Here is a 7,324-nt window from a genome sequence, read left to right on the forward strand (position 1 = left end):
TAAACTCGGAGCAGCAGTCGCTAATGGGTTATAAAGCATATGTTTGGTAATACTGGGATAAACACTGCTCAGAACCCAGGGCTTCTTTACTTTTACTACAATTAGAACCTTCCTTCAACCTTCGATGCTTTAAAAATAATTAAGAAAATTTGGAGTTACAGACATTCAATTGCAAGAGGGGTATTTTGAGTGAAAACAGCATTGCATAATATTGTAACTTCTGTATTCAAGAACAAAAATAATAATCCTCACTTACTTCTTTTTACTTAATATTTGAAAAGTGGTAGACCATTCAAGTTGAAAGGTAGAAATCATATGGAAAAAGACATTTTTGTTTAACCAGGATATGAGAGATAACCAGGAAAAAAAAAATCACTCCATGGCCTTAGAGCAGGTACCAAAATCTTTTAATGAAAAGCCTGGCCATTTAACCAGATTTGCTTTCTCCCATCATTCTTCAAAATCACTATACATGTTCATCTCTGCCCTTTGACTGGGACATGCTATGCCTTCTTTCCTCACTCTCCCACCCACAAAAGGTAGCAGTTGGGTTGAGCCCCATGATAATAGTTGACATATATTAATACCTATTTTTGTCTAGATACAGATTGTCTGGGAAATGTTATGCCATTTAAACCTCACAATATCCTCCACTCCACTTCTTCAGCCATTCTCCCTCCTCCATCTGACATTTTTTTTTCATTGGGATAGCTGTAACACAATGTCTTGACCATTCCTCGCCAGCCAATCTCCTTTGCCAACATGCTCATAACCTTTACCATCCTGTAGTGTAAAACCCATGCTATTGAACCCACATGAAATGCTTCCATCTGCTTCTCAAGATCTCCAAATCCACACCCATCATAAGGCCTCACAACCTGAACTGATGTACATGCATTCTGCATAAGGAGACGCCAAGTTTGGGGAAAAGGTGATAACTATTCAATTCTACATTATCTTTCTCAAGTACTTAAACAGAATATCTGAATTCCTTACTTTCTGGGTGAGCCTCTCTATCATCACCACTCTCTCTACTCCTTCATCCATTAGATATTCCAAAAATGTGCTCAATCTCAAGTATGAGCCTGGCTTGGGTCGATTGCTGGGTTATCTGTTCTATCCCATTGCTCTATATGCCATGTGTATGGATATAAAGAGTTATTAAAGACTGGGATGCACAAGCTGCAAGGCATGCAAAGCTCATTTGATTCACAGGGCAAAGGGTCATTAGTGGAGTTATTTGTTACAAGAGAGTCACTCATTTATGTCAACACACCCAAGAGAACAAATTAGTCACAGCACAGGCACTTAAAACAATATCACCCTTTCCTTCTTCGTGCCTGCATGGTCATTTCCAAGTTTTACAGGTTTACAAGTTTACTATCACAGAGTGAAATTCCACATGCATAATAAACCGAAGGTCTGAAAAAGTTATAAATGAATAATTTAACAATGGATTTCACCTTCCCCCTCTTATGGGACGTGAAGGGGGGAGGGGGAATTCTCCAGGGACAGTCTTTTCCAAAAGCATGAGTAAGTGACAGAGCCACTGGGGGAGATTCCTGGGTTCCAGTTTGTACTCATGACAAAGCCCAGACTCAGCACCAGCGAGTCGCTTCTGGAATGTGGACAATTCATCTATAAAAGCCTAGCATTCATAAGACAAAACCACCACAAGTCTGTTATTAAAATCGCACTGTTTTGGGTACCTTTAGCTTTTTGTTGGTGAGAAATAAAGTTATTTTAGAGGACACTTCTAAGGAATGTGTTGTAATCCTCAGAATGTATTTAGTTTCTTCCTGTAGTCAGGGGTTGTGCAACATGCCAGCTATAAAAAGGGAAAAAAAATCAAATCCCAGTTCCTGAACTCAAGGAGCTCACAGACTATCTGGAGCATCAGATAATAAATAGCTACAATAAAATATGAAACGTATTAAAATTCAGGTTAGGACTATGAAGGAAGCAATGACTGCTGTGGGGTCATTGAGGGAAACATCAAACAGGAGGTCAGGTTTACCCTGGACCTAGAAGGATGAGCTTTCTCGTCTATGGTAAAAAAAAAAAGAAAAAGAAAATCCATGAAGACTTTAATCTCTGAAATTTTTGAATGGGTATAAAATGAAATGATACCAAGTGTAGCAACAAATTAGTGCAATGCTTTGAGAGAGGGATCTTTCATCAAGGTGACAGTTGAGCCTTCTGGATAGACACAGCCCCTAAGAGTATGTGATTCCTGGACTTCTGCTCACACATCCACGGAGCGAGAACGACAATGGATGCTCTCGCTGTCGAGAAAAAGAGAGATTTCAAAGAGCCGAAGTGATTACAGGCCTTCATAGAGAGAAAGGAGAAATGTCAGCCAGTGTGATCTTTTAAAATATTTATCTGATCATGCCACTCCATCTTTACAACTTTCTAGCTGCTGACTCCTGAAATGAGGATAAATCCAAACTCTTTCTCGTGGCTGCCAGAGAGCCCTACCATCTGAGCCCTACCTGCCTCTTTGATCTTCTTCTACATTACTAGTCTTTGCCCCTACATTCCAGCCATAACAACCTGTCTACTCAAAACTTCCAGCCTGAGGGCCTTTCCACTGGTATTTGCTCCTCAAGAAAAGTTTGACGCCTTAACTTCTATCATCTTGCTCTTGTCATTTGTACAGACATGGACAATGCCATCCTAGCCAAACTCTCTACAACACCCCCCCCCCACCAGTCAGTCTCTAATAAATAACTGTTATGTGTTAAATTGTGGCCTTCAAAGAAGATATGTTAAGTCCTAATACTCAGAATCTCTCAGAATATGACCTTATTTAGAGATACGGCATTTACAGAGGCAACCAAGTTAAAATGAGGTAAACAGGGTGGGCCTTAATCCAATATGAATGGTGTATACTAAAGGGGAATTTGGACACAGAGGCACTCACAGAGAGAAAGAACACATAAAAACAAAGGTAGAAATTGGGGTGATGCTTCTACAAGCTAGCCACTCAGTTGATGGTAGTTTGTTATAGGAGCCCTAGCCAAAATAACTCAGTGATCCAATGATTTTTAAAACATTTACCAATAACTGAAACCATCTTCGGGATGTCTTCAGTCCTCCACTGGAAGGCAAGCTCCAAGAGAACACTGACCTCTTACTCTCTTGTTCCTGGCGTTACCTTAGCACCCAAAGCAGTGAACTAGCATGCAGTAGCCACTCCATAAATACTTTGGAATGAATGACAGAAAGGAAGAATGACTGTAAAGCAGGGTAGAATTTACATGAAGTCCAAGACTGAAAAGGAAAAATCTTGGAACATTTCCTGAAGATATATAAGCAACATTACTATTTCTTAATCAGTTTGCAAATTACTGGGATGTTTAGCAGTAATAACATTGAACTGGGATAAATTTATTTGCTGCATTTACATTTCACAAATGTTTTTCAGCCACTTGCATTTTGGGGATTAGAAAGTTTGTTAGTCGTTATTTTTATTTGGTTATCTCATTCGTGGTTGTTTATAAATCTGAATTTCTAGAAAGAGCTCCCTTTAATTTTCTTCTAGTTCTACTTCTTAGGCATTCTAATGCCATTGTCATAAGTGTTCCCCATCAGTCCCCATTTAAACCTTTCAAAAATGTGACATTTCCATAAAGCTTTTATGTGGCATTCCACCCGGTGTATTTTTAAACTTAATTAATATGGGAACATGAAAAAGAATACCATCTCTACCATTGAAAAGAAATTAAATTTGTTGTTGTTTACATTGTATAAAAGCAATACATATCTTGCCATATCTTCCTTTACCTGCCACAAATATTCAAAATTGGGCACAACAATCACCATCTTTTAGTAATAAATGGCCTTAACTAGTTAAGAGAGCTACAATAATAATTCTAAAGGGAAAAACTACTAAAAAATTTACTTTATAGAACTACATGAAAGTAGTCAATGCAGATGCCTTCGACTTCACCCTCCAGAAAATAAAATATCTTTATTTTCACCTAAAAACCTGGCAAAATTCAACATATTTCTGTGTTTACTATATGTAATCACAAAATAGCTTAAAATGCATGGTATGTTTATTATCTACTACATGAAAAGGATTGTAACTCATTGAATTAGTTGTAATTCACTATCCTATATAATAAAAGGCTAATATGCAAATTGTCCCCTCCACTGGGAGTTCGAAGGGGAACTCAGCCAGGAGTTCAACCAGGGGCGGGTCTGGCCGGCCAACCACTGGTGGTCCCTCCCCCCAGTCATCTGCCCCTGATTACCCCCCACACACACATCCTGATTTGGGGTGGGGCTGATAGGACCCCACTCTTGCAGGAATTCATGCACCAGGCCTCTAGTATTTAATAAAAGTCTGAGTGCCACATTGGGGAGGAAAGATGTTAAGATCTGTGTTTCATGATAGTGATGAAGCATCACAGTCTATTTGTGGTGGCTATTTATAGTTGCCCTTTGTGGAGACCAATGAGAAGTAGTTTTTGCATTAGTGAAAAGGATTGATGCAATTTAAAAATGCAACTGTATTGATCTGCTTGATTTTAATTATGATGAGGAGTTCCTCAAGCTGGATTGAAAAGCTTTTCTTAAAGTAAAAATGGGTCCTTTTTCTTATCTTGTCATATTTTTAATACCTATCTTATTTGGCATTTTAATATGGTTATTAAAATATCCACATTCTCCTTCAGTGAGACAAATCTACAAACTCAAACTAGTACTTCGATAAGCCTTGCTTTTCTCTGAGTTACTTGTTGTAAAATGAAGCCTCAAGAGACAAGCATTTCACAGAGAAAATGTGCTGTAAAATCCAACATTAATACCACAAAATCAGGAATAATATTTTTGTTAGGGACTCATTCAATTACAGGAATCATGCACTGGTTCATTTACTCTGGCGAGAAGTAGGAGGCAAGGCGCCCCTATCTATCATTAGTATATCTCACAGTGGAAGGTTTTATTTCTTTCTGCTGAGCTATAATTGAGACTTGGGTGTAAGTCTCCTTCCCTAATGCACATTTGCATTTCTTAATTGTTTTTTTTACAATTCAATATCATTAATTTGATGTTTTGCTCTATTTGATAATGTGTGAAGAATAGTATCATTTCCTTAATAAATGATTTGTCATACTTAAATAAGATTTGTGACATGGTCTAGTTTTCAAACTGATTAATTCAAGTATGTCCTGGTGAGAAGGAGTATAGCTTTTTGTGGAATCTACAAAAATAACAATATAGCCAAAAAAATAGAAATAAAAGGTGCCTAAAGCAGGCAATTTCTATAATAACTATTGTTTTGAAGAGTTTGTTAAACTAATAAATATATGACATTATTTTCCTTTCCTAAATATTATTTTGTATCTTTCTGATTTATTGGCTTTTAGTTTATATTAATATGTTTCCCAATTTTTTTCTCAATTCTGAGGGCTTTAATTTCCATTTATATAAGTACAGACTTTAAATTGAGGGTGAAAGATTAAATTGGAAAATATGTTTAGAAGTTCATTTAAAAATTAGAATATTAGTCATTATTAAATTACTAATTTTAGTCTTGGCTAATTAAATTTTGTTTTGTTCATCTGGGTTTACAGAGTTCTCTTTTATGAAGCAATCTGCTTCTACACTATAAGCATCCTCAAAATTGTGACTTAGTCCCTTGGTATATAGATGCCTTTTCCTAGTGACCATGTCAGATTATATTGGAAAACCTATTTTCATTAATGTTTCTTGTAACATCCAAACCTAAGAGTACCTGGTTCTGTCATTAATGTGGCTTGTAGCAGGGGCCTTAAGCAAGAGAAACAAAAATGAAAAAACTCCTATTATGAGAAGAATGAATGAGTTTGGCTAACTGGTTATAATAACCAACAATTCCAGAATGGACGAAGGGGAATTCCTTTTGGGGGTTAAAGACAAAATCATTCCATATGTTGCATGAGTTTCCTGGACCACAGCTATAAGTAGAGTATTATTTTCAGGAAATAGTTTTGGAAAGGCCTCTTCTCCAATTTCAAGGGGCCTGATTCTTGGTAGGGGAGAAAGTATACAATTTGAAACTATTAATATGAGTTTGCATCCTTGCTCTGTTCAGTATGTTTGTATAAATTTTTAAAAGTTGAGTCATCACTTAAAGCTATATTCCTTTTGTAAAATAGAAGTAATGCTTATCTCACAGAGCTATTATGATAAATACTTTTTAATAATTTTATAAACTTCTATAAAGTAATGGGTTTTCTGTCCAGAATCAAAAACTGGCTAATATGCCACAATAAAATGGGATACAGTAGAACCATATAAAAGAGTAAAACCTCATTCATCTAGACATTTAAGATCCCTTAGTTTCTTAAAAAATTTTTTCAGTGCAAAAATATCTAAACATTCTTTATTTACTTTTTACTTTCAATTGATTTTGTTAGCTATTTATTTTTAGTACAAATTTTTTTATTGCTAAAGCTAGTGACCAAAAAGAGTCTTCCACATCTAAAGTTCATAATGAATCATTAACTAAAGTTTCATGATGGTGAGGACTGTATCTATTTTATTCGTCAAAGATAACACTGTCCCAAATAAATATAATGAGGCCTGGATATTTAATATCTCAGTGGCCATATGAACAGTGTCAAAAGAATCAGGTGAAACTTATTTGACTATATTTTATTTAAACTAATATTTCTGAAACATTGACCTTTCCATTTATGAGCAATTAAAACTTACACTGCTTTAATTATTTTTAATTAAAGTTAAATAAAATGTAAAGTTATTTCCTTAGTCACAGGGACACATCTCAGGTGCTTGGCAGTCACCTGGAGTAGTGGCTCCCATGTTGGGCAGTGCAGCTTTAGAACCTAGCGTCAGCTTGGGAACAGGAGGCATTCAATACATATTGTGTGAATGAATGAATGAATGAATGAATGAATACATAAATAAATAAATAAAATAATTTCCATGTGTGTGGCCAATTGTCTTCCGTGAAAAATATTACTCATGTTGTTCAAATGACTTTGAGAGTCTTCCTGGAAGTAATCACTAAACAAAAGGTCAAATGAGTTTATCCCACAATTCAGATGAAGGTATATTTTGTTTAAATGATCGCCCAGCTTCATACTTGGGGTCAGGTTGTTAATCAATATATAAACAATATTTATAAAAAAGATATTACTTTATTTATTTATTTTAATCCTCACCCAAGGATATTTTTCCATTGATATTTAGAGAGAGTGGAAGAAAGAGGGAAAGACAGAGAAATATCGATGTGAGATAAACGTATCGATTGGTTGACTCCTGCAGGAGCTCTGGGCTGGGGAGGAGCCTGCAACGGAGGTACGTGCCC

This window comes from Myotis brandtii, unplaced genomic scaffold (genome assembly GCF_000412655.1).
Source record: "Myotis brandtii unplaced genomic scaffold, ASM41265v1 scaffold525, whole genome shotgun sequence".
Classification (NCBI taxonomy): domain Eukaryota; kingdom Metazoa; phylum Chordata; class Mammalia; order Chiroptera; family Vespertilionidae; genus Myotis; species Myotis brandtii.